Source organism: Phyllostomus hastatus, unplaced genomic scaffold (genome assembly GCF_019186645.2).
Source record: "Phyllostomus hastatus isolate PE091 unplaced genomic scaffold, TTU_PhHast_1.1 phas_scaffold_46, whole genome shotgun sequence".
Lineage (NCBI taxonomy): Eukaryota > Metazoa > Chordata > Mammalia > Chiroptera > Phyllostomidae > Phyllostomus > Phyllostomus hastatus.
This window is the reverse complement of record NW_025334032.1, coordinates 44,777,063-44,791,625: the sequence shown is the minus strand read 5'-3', so window position 1 is coordinate 44,791,625 and position 14,563 is coordinate 44,777,063. Positions and strand designations below refer to the sequence as shown.

General features: G+C 54.6%; 1 protein-coding gene across 1 annotated transcript in view; it reads right to left on the bottom strand.

Annotated features, from left to right (window-relative positions):
• The window catches only part of CSMD1 (CUB and Sushi multiple domains 1), a 687,628-nt gene that overhangs the window by 624,697 nt on the left and 48,368 nt on the right, over positions 1 to 14,563 (bottom strand). The window lies entirely within an intron of this gene.

The following is a 14,563-nucleotide window of genomic DNA, read 5'->3' as shown; positions in this document are numbered from 1 at the left end:
ATGCGATTTCATCGATTGGTATCTTTCCATACCCCCCACCCCTACCCCCCTCCAAAAAAAGGAAGACCAAACATCAAAGGTCTTTGGGAGAGAAGGAAAGGGAAGGAGGAGGGAGAAATCATTCTCAAAATAAGAAAAACGAAGCCTTGTTCTTATCATGAGGCTCCCGGCGGCCACACTCCAACAGCTGCCCCATCTACAGAGGAGCATGTCCACCCACCTCCCCGAGAAGACAGCCGGCTCTGCCCGTGCGCCTCTGGGCCTCACGGGGAGACAGGAACCCGCCTTAAAGGGGCGGTGACCGCACACTCTGGCAACGGTGGCTCTGGAGCCGTGCGTCCGTGTTGACCCAGCCCGAGGGGGGAGCCAAGGGCGGCTGGGACACCCTTTCCTGCCACTCTCCAGTGGCAGGAGGTCTCCGAGGTTGGACGGGCCACAGGCCACCCGCTAGCAAGTCGTGTTTCCCAGCCAGCTCTTCTCTTCTGCCGGGCCTGGCCCTAGGGCTGAGGCATCGCCAGCAGGACGCCAACGGAAGGGCTGTTTATATAGCTTGGCCTTCAGGATTCCTTTCTTCCCACTTCTACGGACACAGTCTGGGGAGCCAGCTCCGGCCATGCATTTGAATACAGCACCCTTTGGGAACTGAAGAAACGCAAACCAAGAGGACCCCGGGTGCTGGACGGCCCCCTGGGACGAGCACCCACACCCCACCAGCCTGGCATGGCTCACGTCTGCAGCATTGTTTAAAGGAAAAATAAACGGAAGCCACTGTATTTTTTTTGTTCTCTTTGATAAGTTAGTTTCGCTCAGATACCAGTGAAGAGAGAGGTGTCAACTAAAAACTTCTACTATTTTTGCAGGATACAGTTATTTTAATTTTGGGGGCATTTTTGTGTCAGAGTGAAAGCCCACAGATACATGGACTGAAAAGGGAGTCTCATAGGTTACCTAACCCAGGGCAGCCCATATATAGCACACTCTTCCTCCCTCCTTTCCCATTATCCTGCCCACGGGGTCAAATCCTTCAAATCGATCCGGACAATCCTCCCCTCGGAGCCCAAGGCAGCTTCACCACGGTGCTCAGCTCGGGCCGCGGCAGGTGCAGAAATTGGGGCTCCAGCCCTCCCGGACACAGTCTGATCTCGCCACGTCACACCAGAGAGGGAGGCAGCCGGGAGCTCCGTCCAGGCAGTTGCCCGAGCTTCTGAACGTGAGGACATCCGGCGTGTGATCACAGGAGAGAGACCGGCTGAACCACGCCCGTGGGGATTTATAGCTCCATCCGTAAAACCCGGACTTTTGAAAGTAGCTCTTGGGAACAAACTCTCAAGGCTACCAGGTTCCGTTGGGGGAATGTTCTTAGAATGTGGCTGGAATCACCTGGAGAAACCTCTGGCCGCATGTGGCTCTGCAGGCGGGTGCCTTCCGTCCCCGGCACTCCACGAATGCCCGTGGCCGCACGCCTGTTCCACTGGACAGGGCCGCCACCCACAGCCCCGCCGCCTCCGCACACGCGGAACGGAGTTGGCTCAGGCTCCTCCGCACCCCGGTGCGATCCAGCCCCTTCCCTTCCGGGGTCCTCTGGCTTCGGGAGCCGGTGGGGTGGGGTCCCTCAGCTTTCCTGCCCACCAAGGCCACGCGGACCACAAGCCTTTGCTATGCCTTTTCTCAGATCCCCACAGACCCTGCGGACCTCTCGGGCCTGACGGGGACAGAGACGGACTTGTGACTATAGATCTTTCACTGGAGGGGCCCCCCGCCCCCAGGACAGGGTCCGGCCGGAGTCTCTCGGGCACGTCTGCTGGCAGCAGAAGAGGCTGGGAGGAAGCCTCAGCGGTTCAGCTCACGCCTCGCTGTCCCCGCGGGTCCATGCTGGAAGGAGGTGTCCCAGCGGCCTCGTTCCCACGGAAACGGACGCTGCACCTCGGGAGGCACTTGGGGTTCAGAAATCATTGTCGTTATTTTTAAGTCTTGCGATGCCCACGGTAAGATCACATCTGACTAGACCTCCCTCCTTCCAGGTGAGCGATGCAACTGCCCTGTTTTTGGCCTGGAAAGGCCTGGAAGAATCCCTCTCTGAAATGCTGTCACTGCCCCGACACTAAGGTTTCCAGTCCTTCGTGCGGCTTCTAAGCTCCTTGAGTGACAGCCGGCTCCAGGCCGGCTCTCACCTGGAGGGGCCGCCCAGCGACGTGTCCTCCGGGTCCGCACCTGCACAGGTGGCCGGCTGCCAAGGCATGGGGTGGTCCGCTGTCCAGTCCCGAGGGCATCCCTGTCTCCCGTCCCACACAAATGCCTCTCCACCCTCTGCCCACAGAGAGTGCCCAGGGGTGTCCAGGTCTGTGCTGCCGCCCTCCCCGCTGCTCCGACTGAGATCGCTGCGCTGTGCCACTCTGCACGCCGGGCCAGTGCCGGCCGCGTCCCCAGGGCCGCAGGTCCTTCCGCCCCGCACGCTCAGCCCCGCGCTCCACGTCCGAGCCGCCTGCCAGCTGCGGGCACACCTGCCGCACTATTGTCCCCACGAACGATACAGGAGGCCCTGGAACGCGGCAAACCAATTTCTGGAAAACCCCGCAAGGCGCACCGGGCTGTTCAAAAGTGCGAGCGGGAGAGAGGCAGAGAGAGAAAACGAGAACTCCGCTCGTCTCCTTGCGATGAGTCTCCCGGCTCTCCAAGGAAGAGCACACTCAACCTCTGAGACGGGATTATTTCTCCTTGGTCTCCTTAGAAACCAAGGCGCCCCCTCTGGTGCAGACCGCAGCGCCTCTGAGGCCACGCCCACTGCCCCGGCGCGCGCGGAGTGACGGGCTGGCCTCACCGCGGCGCCGTCACTGCGCAGACGGTGCCCCGCGCTCTGCTCCGGGTAACACCTTCCGCCTCCGTCCCCCTCCTGCACTGTGGCTCCTGGGCCCCAGCTCGGGAGCTTCCCGAGGGGCTCGCCCGGCGCGCTGGCGGCCTGCCGGGCTCCGGCAGCACGAACCAGACCGAGCTGCCAGGAGCCAGCGGGCAGAATCAGACGAGGGGCTCAGCTGGAAGTGACCTCAGCGTCACCCAGTCCCTTGGGCCGCTGTCGGTCGGCCAGTCTGCCCGCGGGGGCCAGTCCTCGTTGGAGGCAACCAGGCAACCGGGCGGGGCTGCTCGCGGTGCTGCTGCTGCTGCTGCTGGGGTCGCTGCCGTGGGGTCGCTGCCGTGCGGCCGCGCTCAGGTTTCATGGGTCCACGACACGGCGTCCTTCTTGGCAGTTACGGTTACCAGTGGCTTCTGGACGCTATTTTCTCAGTCAGCTTTCAGTAAAACGTTCCATTTTGATCATTGGGTGCTACTGTTTCTATATTGTTATGTATTATTGGCATAAGTTGAGGACCCGGAATAAAGTTCCCTTTTTACATACTGCTGTGAGGCTTTAGAAAAATACCCGTCAATGACAACAGTTAAAAGGCACCGCAGACATAGCGCACATGCAGTTCTCCGTGTGTGTCGGCTGTACCGTATGCAGAAATCAATATTCGACACTCGCCTTCAGTGGTGAACGCACTGTGCATGTACTTGTATATGGTCACTGTAAACACGGGGATATTGGGTCCTCAAGGCTTTATAAAAATTATTTATTTGAGATCTGTCCGGTGCCACCTGTTGCTGACACAGCCTGTGAGCCAGCTGCATGTCCTGACCCAGCCCGTCCAGGGGGCGGCTGGTCTGCCCTGAATACGTCCTCAGGGGCCCGGAAGCCGGGCAGAAACCGCAAGGAGCTCAGAGGTGATGGCGGCGTGCACGTGTCCGTGGGTGTGGGGGGCTCTGCTCCAGGAAAGGGAATTATCAGAAATCCCCCGGCTGGTGTGGCTCAATGGATTGAGCACCAGCCTGTGAAACAAAGGGTTGCTGGTTCGATTCCCAGGCAGGGCGCATGCCTGGGTTGTAGGTCAGATCCTCACTTGGGGGGGGGGTGCGAGAGGCAACCACACATTGATGTTTCTCTCCCTGTCTCTCCTTTCCCCTCTCTCTAAAAACACACAAATAAAATCTTTTAAAAAAGAAACGAAGGACCCCACCCCCGTGGGCGGGGTGGGGCAGCCAGCCTAGTGGGAGGTGGAAGGACCCAGTGCACCTGAAGACCTCAGATGCGGATGGAGGGGGCAGGGGACTTATGTGAACCAAGAGGCAAATTTTTAAAGGCTCCCTACTTTTAAAAAGGAAAATCTGTGCTCAGTATATGAAGCTAGTTCCTTTCTAGGCCACAGTATATTTTTTCAGACTTCAAAATGTTTCCATTAAGAGTCAATGGATTAAAATATATTGAAATTAAAATCATCTGCCTATTGTACCTAGGGCACGTTCAACTCAGAAAAGGGAAAAACACATTTAGTTCGAGTTAGCGTGTTATCTAGAAAGCTAATTTTTTATTCATTCTTTTGAATTTGGGGCATTTTATCACACATGCTTTTTTCCCCAAGTCACGGCAAAGTTATGATTTCTCTTGGGAAATAGAACTCATTATGCCACACTTTTCTCTCAAAAGGAATCTTGGCCATCTTCAAAAATTTCAATAGTAAAATAGCTTATAATAACTTGTTTAAAATAACACTGGAGGTCAGGAAAAAGGTCGAGAATGATTTTTGTAACAATTTAAAACCTCTTGACAGAGGATCAGAGACCCGGGGGAGCCCGTGGAGGGGGCGGGGAGGTCGCACCCGTCTCCGCTCACCTGGCCTGCTCCCTGGGACCTGGGGACCTGGGGACCTGGGGACCTGGGACCTAGGGACACCCTGAGCAACTGTGTGGTGCTGCAAGCTCTGTGCTTCTCTGGAAACTAGAGGAATGCCTGCTCGACTGGGGGTAGAGCACAGAAGCACTGTCCGGTGAATTCGTCCTGTTCATTTTCCCCCAGAATGCATTGCACAGGACGCTCCTGGTGAAGTGCAAACGAGTAGCACGCTGCCCCTGAGGCTGTGTAACCAATTACCGCGGCAGACAAGCTTGTGTTTGTTTTCTGCAGCCTCCCATAAGCCAGCGCGCAGGACGGTCTCCAAACCTGGACCCGACGATGCAGCCTTTTCCGCATTTCACCTCCGTGCACCGACCGTTTTTTCACGGTCACGGGTGGGTCCAGACACGCGCACGACGTAGGAGATGCTGCCACAGCGCGATCTCTGTCACGCCCCGGGCAGCGGCGAGGGAAGGTCCGTTTCGATGCCCCTTTCCTGGTTAACTCGCCCGCCTGGAGCTTGGGGGTGCGTCTGGGGTCTTGAGTTGGACCCTGACGGGGGACACACGCCACTCTACGCCGTTCCTGTGGCTTCCTAGCCCTTCGAAGCGGCAGCCGTCAAGTTCTCCACACTCGTGTCAATGAGAGTCGACAGGCTCCAGGCTCTACACAAGTTACAGGAAACCCACGGCGCGCCGCCACGGAACGCCAGGTGCGTCGAGTGAGCCTCCCGGAACCCATTCTGAAACGAGACGACTCGTGTTCCTAAAAGGCGCGTCTGTGCTGTCACCTAACTCGTCGCAGAAGTGCTCTGTGCGGAGGGGCACTGTGTCTGTCTCGACATGGAGATGGAGCCAGACAGTGACGGCGCTGTGATGCCGGATGGTCTGGGGTGGGGGGGGGGGCGGGGGGGCCAGACTGAGGGGGAGGGGGGGAGGGGATGCTGGGCGGGAGGCGGGGAGGGGAAGGGGGGGAGATTGAATCCATCTCCGTACACCAGGGAGTCAGGTTCAGAGATATTTGTATGTAAAATCGCACAGACCCCACTAGATGGCCTGTGTTTCCCCATCCCCCCATTCCTCACCACGTCCCCTAGTCCTGCTTTATGTTCAGTGTGTTAGCGGGGGGGGGGGGGCACATAATGCGATCGGGACCCACATCTGGTCTTCTACGGCTCCCTTCCTGCTTTAGAAACCAGAGGTAGGAACTGTGTTCAGGGAGCCGATCGCCGATAAGGAGGCCGGAGCCTTACTCCAGGGACCAGCGGCCGGTCGCTGACTCAAAATTCAGATCTCCGAGCGGAAGCTAGCGAGACTGTTACCGTACCGACGGAGTGAGCAGTCAGCTATTTCAGCAAACACTTGCTGAAAACCTCCTATGGCCGAGACACGGAGGATGCTATCTGGTGCTCGGCGAGGGGCTGCCCCAGAATCAGGGTGGGGGCACGAGGTGGCGAGGGCCGGCCTCAGCCGCGGACACGGTGAGCTGGCCTCAGTCCTGACGCGGGGGGCTGGGCGCACGGAGACACCCAGTGGGGCGTCTCCCCCTGCGTGCGTGACCCCACAGTCTCCTGACTCCCCACTGTCCATCGAACTGTTTATGAAACACAGATAGCGACTTCAAAACCTCTCCTTTTTTAACCTAAGACTTGGCTTAGGAGAAGGTGGCAAGCTGGTAGAAATACCCAGTCAGGACGCAGATTCATCGCGGGAGACGCCACTGCAGTCGGCACCCGAAATGCCGTGACGCAGGCACCACCTGCCCGCGAGCCCGCCTGGCCTTGGAGAGCCAGCCCATGCTGGCGGCCCCTCCGGGGGCACCGCCGTTGGAGCCCGGCCCAAGTTCAGCTAATGTATGGGGATGGTGCTGTTTCCTGACTTAACGTGCAGGCACCTTAGAGTGACGTGTGCGCCCCCTGCCCCCACCCCACGGTGAGGCCTCACCTCACACGTGGGAGGCAGAGAGCAGTCGTGCTTCATCCCACCTGTGCAGGTGGGCACTTCCTGGGAGGGAGTCTCTATGCAGGTACTCCCTTCTGACGGAGACGGCCCCCGCATTGCCGGCACGCGGCCGTAGCCTGTTCCGGTCTCACAGTGGGCACATTTACAGCGGGGGGGGGGGGTCTAAAACAGTACTTAGAAACCACAGTTTTAAGCTGAATTGTGAAATTATAGATTATCTATTTTTTGTCACCTGCTTCCCACTCTTTGGTTATGTCACAAAATGATTTTTTAAACCCTTACACTGTCTTATATCAACATGATAAAATACAGCGGGTGTGAGGTCATATTCATACAGAAGGGGCTAAGCACGCGAGCCTGGGAAAAAACAAGAGAGAAAATACCTCTATGAAGGTGGAAGATGAGAGCTCATATTAAGTTCCCGGAAAATTATATCCAGTTTTGTTGGGAAAGTTGTTTTCTTTGTTAAGCCACCGGTAGGAAGTTGCAGAATGACCTCCATGTTGTCGAAAGGTCACACCCTCCAAGCCCAAGGATGTCACCAGGTTATAAATAATTCCCATCTGCGTCGCCTGGACAGGAAGGTCGGCAACATCAACACACACAGATGCTGGGGGGGGGACATCCCGTCATGCTCTGTCCCCCATGAGGAGCTAGCCGGCATGATGGGCACCCACTGCCACAGCTGGGGACCTGGCCCTTCTCACCGGGAGGACCAGCACCCCTGGCAGGGCCGCCTGGACCTCACAGTTCCCCCCTCCTCAGGGCACAGACTCCAACGACGAACCCAACACAATTTATCTCAGTCTGTCTGCCTAACTCCAGCACGCAGGACTAGCCACCGTCACCACCTGGGAGCCCGCACCGGCCACATGGTCTTAGCCCTCTCTGACCCACCCGCTCCTCCCTGGAAAAAGCCTTTACAAACCAAGTCACCCCCGAGCCTCAGAGATGAACCCCGGCCCGGCCTCCCTCCCTGGCCTCGTTCCAGTGTGAAGCCTTCCAGGTGGTTTGCCAACCCCGCACGGCCTGCCCCCCGCCCCCCAGACTTCCTCCCGGTCTGTCCCTCCCGTTCCTGCTCCCCCCGGCCCCCCGACACAAGCCTGTCAAAGCCTTCAGGGTCCCGGCCCGGCCTGAGGGCCCCGACCGTCACTCCCCCTTGCTCACTCTCGGCAGAGACACCCGTGACTGTATTTTCCCTCAGGACACGAATGCTCTTTCTCTGCCCCTTCTCCACTTACCCCCACCTCAGGGGAATTTTCCCCTGCGCCCCGGGAGGAACGCCGCTCCCTCTCGCCCCGGGTTCCTCGATCACAGACCACCAGCCATTTTTGTGGCGACGTCTGTCTCAACCAGGGGGGCTCATCTTCAACAGAACCCACCGTGGGACCGTCCTTGATGGACACACCCTCCCCTGCCACCCGCGTGGGTCTGCCAAGCTTGCCCCCTGAGGCCGCTGTCCCCCGAGTCACCTCCAGCCAGGGACGGCGGATGGACCCCTTCTGAGCACGGCGCTGGCTCAGGGAGCCCCGTGGCTCTGACCGGGTTTCTCAGGACCGCGCTGGGGTGGAGACATCTGTCACCCAGGCCTCCCTCTTCTCTGTCCTGGGACACGCGTCAGACCCACACGGAGTCCCAGGCTCCCCCCACCGCCCACCCCGCTGCGGTTCCCTCCCCACTGTCTTCCCCAGTGGGCGCCAGCTGGCTCGTCCGACCTCCTCCTGCGGCCTGGCTCTCGGGGGGCCTGAGATTAAGTGTGCTGCCCTCTCTTCTTAATTTGCACTTCCCGCGCCTTAATGCAGGGCCCTGTGCGCAATATACACTCAACTCACACTGTGCGCATGAGTCACCAATGACTGTGCGACAATATAAATGATAGTATCAACGGCAAACGCCAAGTGCGAACTGTTTTCAGACGCATCACCTGCACTCTCACGTCTGAGCGAGCGCGGCGGGCGTCAGTCATCCTGAGCATGCCCTGTTCCCCCACCGATGGTGGGACCCGGGCAGCGAGAGACTCGGGGTTGCTCTCAGCCACGCAGCCGACGACGACGTATGAGCACCCTTCGTGCACCAATGCCGGGCCCCTGCACAGCCGCCTGCCCCTCCCAGCTGCCCCCTTGTGAACGCAGGGACTTAGAGATGCTTGAACTCACGGGACAATGGACCGGCCATAAGTAGTCAGCGCATTCTGAAAGGAGAGGCCAGTGCTTTGGGGGGCTGGGGACGTCCCCCAGCAGAGCAGGAAGGGCGGGGAGAGGTGCGGGTGCAGGCGGCAGGGGAGCAAAGCTGGGCGCTGGGGGGCCCTGGGGGCCACCACGGAGGAAGTCGGTCACCATGCGCGCGGCCAGAGAAACGCCGCCTGCCAGCCCACTGCTGTGGGAACATCCGTGAGACCCATGGGGCCCTGAGGAGACGGGGATAAAAGCAGGAAGAAGACGAACCGGAAGCCTGTGGCTGAGACGTCAGACTAGCACCAAATCCACGGAATGGGTGGGTTACCTTAACTCTTTCACGGGAAGAACCTGAGGCCATAATTCAACTCACACCTAAATGGGCTTCCTTCAAAATCTGCATATTCCCTTAGCAGCTATAGGATGAGTCACTTAGCAAGCAAGGGGCAAATGCATTATTAAAATGGAACAAAAAAGTACATATCTTGATTATTAAAATAATACTTTTAAAAAAGATTTTACTCATTTATTTATTTTTAGAAAGAGCGGAAGGGAAGGAGAAAGAGAGGGAGAGAAACATCAATATGTGGTTGCCTCTCCAGCACCCCCTACTGGTGACCTGGCCTGCAACCCAGGCATGTGCCCTGACTAAGAATCGAACCAGCAACCTCTTGCTTCGCAGGCCTGCACTCAACCCGCTGAGCCACAGCAGCCAGAGCTAAAAACAATACTTTACAACAAGCTCAGTTTAAGGAGCTGAGGGCATGCCAGAGATGCCGGGCGCAGAAGGTGAGACCTGTCGGCACCCAGCCCCGGAAGAGGACTGCGAGGGTGCAGTGCGCCTGCCCCTGACCCTGATCGGCAGGCAGGCAGCCGCCGACTCTTCCTCCCATCGGCTCCATCCGGGGGCGTAGCTCGCACAGACCATTCCCTGAGACCCTCAGAACGCACCTGTGTGCCCTCCCAAGGGCCCAAGAAAAGCAGGACAAGCTGCCCACCTTCCTTCACAGTGAAAATACACGCACACGGAGAAATCAACGCTACTGTCTTTGCAGAGGGACCCACACGTGGGCAAAGCCTGTCCCGCCAACACGGTCCCTGTAGCCTGCACAGTGACGCCTCCTTTGGCCTTGTGAACACCGCTTGATCTGGTCTGGCCAGCTTGAATCTGGGGGGCTTTCCAAACGAGTCCAGAGTTCTGGAGCCCCTTGGTCAGTGGCGGCATCTCGCACACAGTCACAGCAGCCCCAGGAGCTCCAGCGCGGCACCCACTCCTGCACGTCGCCGCCCCACCCCTCCTGGTTCGCCCTCTGTCCTCACCCTGAACCTGCCGGGCCGCTTAGAAACGAGCTAACATCAACGAAACATTTCCTGAGAACAAAGCTTTCTTTGCTCAAGACAGAAAACCTGACAATAGGTAGAAAGAGCTGCATGGCGCCAGCTTCGGAGGGAACGCTTCCTTCTTTCACGCGTGCGCCACGGCTGTAGAAAGCGTGACGTGTGCACGTGTGACCACCCCCACGCCACCCCTGCAGGCTCAGAGTGGGAGGCCCACTCCTGAATGTGACCAAGGGTGAGACTGTCTGGGGTCCCTGCCGAGGAGCCTTGGAGTCGGGGAGGAACGAAGAAGAAGAGCGATTTCCCCAAAAATGTTTCTTCTGCCGCGCACCGCCACCGTCGGAGTCCAGAGGAGCGGCGAACGCACTCCGTGGGTTCAGCCGGCAGCGCTCTGCGGCTTCCCGAGCAAACCGGGAGGCGTGCCCCCGATCTCCCAACCTGCCTGCTGCATCCCGTGTGTGGCCAGCACGTGTGAGATGCCCGGACGGACCTTCTGGACTCCTGTGTACACGAGATGAACATGCAGGGAAGGCCTGGAAGATGAAGCCTTGTGACCCTTTGCATCGCCTGGCTTCACCTACTCCCCCCGACACGTCACCGAGAAAACGGTGACATGAAAGTTTAAATAAGTGCATGAATAATCCAAAAAAAAAAAGAAAAATCAATCAATCAATGTCTTTGATAATTAGAAACTACTTTTTGTACATTTTGTTGTCACCATTTTTAATTTATTATCTCCCATATAAATTAACCATTATATTGTTATTTACAAGCACTTAAAAATGACCTCGTGAAGATAATAAAAACACCTGAGGTATAGGAAGATTCATAATTTTGTTCATTTTTAATAAACTTGTTACAGTCTCATAGTCTGCAGGTTTTTGAAAACAAAACAATAGCAATCCTCAGAGACAATATTTTTCTAACTTTTAAAATCTGTTAAGTCTGCATATATGCAGCGACCACTTTATAGTATTTATGTTTTATTGTATTTGATACTGGAAATACAGATATTTCACATTTTAGAAGGGCAGAGAGCTGTGGTCCACAGGAAGAGCACGGTGCGGACCTGCAGGTAACGACCCATTGCGTTCCCGGGAGCCGGTCGGTTTCGCTTGAATGAGACAAGTGTCCCAGGGAAGCCTCTAATTTTAAGTCTTGTGTCACTTGATTGGGCTTTAAAAACACAAGCATACAGTACTGATCCGAAGGGCATTTTGACATATCTGAATATGACAGTACAATGTGAGGACAACCAAAAAAAAAAAAAAAACCAACAAAGCACTTGAAAACTGTCACAGAATAATTTCTACCAGCACTGAGAAGCTAAAATATTTTGGCTTTTCTTCATTTACAATGGACCCAACAATTGCTTGCTGTTTACGATTTTTTGTCTTTTCTTCATGTAGCTTAATTTATTCCTCTCTCTCTGTTGCGGCTAATGGCCACATTCTCACGTTTTCATGCACTTCAGAGACGCCCGCCCCAACAGTGTGCGCTCACACAGGAAGTCTTGGGGTTACTATAAGGACAGATGTTTTCCGTCTTCAGGAAAACGGACTCTGAGGCCCGTGTTCAAGAAGTGCACTCAAGAAGAGCTTCCTTGGAGTGTTTCCTGCCCCCAGACCTCCTTAGTTCCAATTTTCACCCTAAGCACAACTCCTCAGCACCCTGTCTCGATTTGACTTACGTCCATGATGCAAAGGGCAGGGGTGGCCATTGCTTTCTCACCTATGTCCTCCGTAGTGGTTTCAGGGGAATTAAACAGAGAACAGCTCGTTCGCGGGGTTTTTGCAGAACACGGAGCGTGCGCAAGCGCGGGCCTGTACTTTCCTAAACCGGCCTCGGCAGCCGCGGGACCCTGCCCGCCTGCAAGGGGCGGTGACGCGGCCGCAGGGCTGCGCTTCCCGCACCGCCCTCCGCACCCTCCGCGGCGGCGGTGGGCGCCGTCCAGTCCAGCGGGCCCTTTCCGGGCAAAGCAAAGATTTAGAACCTAATTGAGTCATCCTAGAATTTCTTCTTCTGTAGGAAGGCATACTAATTTTTCCTATGAGAAATAGTGCCATTGTTACTTTGGGTAGGAAATTATTACTCGTTAAAGTTTCTAATTTTTCATAGTATAGTCTATATTTGGGTCTATCCAACTCTGAATTTTAATGCTAACTTCCGTGTAGAAATGTTAGGAAAACTGTTATTCTGCCTACTATTTATGTTAACTTGAATGTTCTTTCAGGTAATTACCGAAAATTACGATTTCTAAGAGTACACATTACATTACCTGAACGTAAGCAGCACTTTGCAATTGTTCCTTGAGTGACACTGTGAATTCTCCTGCACTAGAACCTTCTAGTGTATACACAGATTCCCCACAGCACAGGTAGGGACCCCGCCACTCAAGCACTGAGAGCTGGCACTGCCTAGTAAGATCATGACAAACTGGGTTCTCTAAAACCAAAACAGGGCATATGTTATCAAAAGAATGATAAGAATCCATCGAAGTGGACTCTTTTGTAAGAAATTTAACTTCAGTGTTAAACAGTTTTAATATTGAAAAGCGCTAGTCCAAATACTTTGGGTGAAACATACAATTTAATAAATATAACAAATTCATTTTTTAAAATCTGGTTATAAATTTCTTTGCAGATTATGTCATTAAATATATCACTGGGTCTTATTATTTCAACATGGCTCAATAATTTCTTCACAAATATCAACTGGCCTAGAAATTCCCCTTCAGAAAAAAGCAATTTTGGTGATATCTAAAACTTTAAGCTGACTCGAGCGAAAGCAAGACTCAAGAAAACCACAGAAAAAGCATGGTTTTCCCAAGTCAAACCCTGGATGTATTATTCAAGCAACTAAAAGGTAACCTCATGGTCAAATTATTAGGAAAAATCTTACTTAACCAATACTTACAAATAGATGGTTTTAAGTAGACCCCGGCATCATGGCCGTACGCAGAGTGGTTAATGACTGCTTACAGGCGTATTCCTACAGGTGCTTTGTAGTTATTGCACGATGCACCAAGTCACCGAGGTGGTGAACAGGTAAGTGAATAAACCGATTACTTTACTAAGGACAGTAGATAACTGTGTCATTTCACAGTGCTTATAAAATCACACAATATTTATTAAAAGAGAAAGGAAAAGAAACAAGAGCTCGGTAAGCAGTTATTTGGAAGAGACCTGCGCCACCCCAGACATGAGACACGCTGGTGTCAGACGTGGGGATGAGGCGGGGTCCTCACCCTCCCCACGCCCCCCATTCTTGGAGGGGACAGGAGCGGTGCCCACTTACTGCATCTCTCACCGACGCCTACCGCAGCAGGCAGGCTGTGAAAACACACCTTTAATCTCAACCGAGTGTCTACATTCATCACTTAACGGAGCTCACAACCCCACAGAAAGAGGCCTTCGGCAGCTACTGGGGGCCTCTGTCCCTGTGCTGTCCCCAGGAACCACGACGGCCCCTCTGGGCAGCCCGTGACCGCCTGGCACCGCTGAGCGGGGAGGGTCACACTGCTAACAGCATGGGTGACCTACACGGCACTTATTGAAACATACTGCTGGTCGTGAAATTCCTGGACCCCAGCAAAGGGGGAGGAAGGAGACTACAGAGGCCAATTAGCCACTGCCATCACTCCAGATGCTACATGAAAGCGCTTAGTAAGAGTTTTTATCCTATTAATGTTTAATGTGTTCCACTGTTCAATGGCCCGAAATGACACTTTGATTTCCAGCGGAGAGTCCCTGAGCACAGGGCTCTTACTCAACTTTAGGTGCAGAGTTCTTCCAAGAGCCCATTCCAAACGGGCCCCTTACCCGAGTGCTAGTGTATAAGAAGCAAACATTCACTTAATAAATAAAATATTCATGGGCAAAAGCCTGCTCCCCTTCCAGACGCGCTGTGTTTCTTACTTCTGGACTTGGGAAGGCATTAATGGGAGAGAGAATTGCAGATACCCGATGAGCTCACACCACTAGCTCCTCCAGATTTGGGGGGAAAGCACCTTCCTTTCAAAGCTAACCAAGGCACGGCCGTCCTCACGAATACACTGGGGATCACTGCAGAAACAAGACCTGCGGCCTCTCCATGGTGCCGTCGAGAACATTCCAGCAGAAACACCCAGCCCTGTCAACATCCAAGTGCCTCTTGGTCCCAAGTGCAATCTACAAGACTCTTTTCTATGATACAATAATGTATACACTTTCAGAATATCAGGTGAGTATCTAATCTACATAAGCAATTCTCTGTGACTGCTACTATATTAGTTAAATGGAACTGTGTTTTAACATTGTGCACTATTGGTAACCATGGGGAAAAAAATGGCCCCTGGAAAACGAGTTCTTTAAAGTTTGCTCACAATTCATCGTAAGGCGGGACGTGGC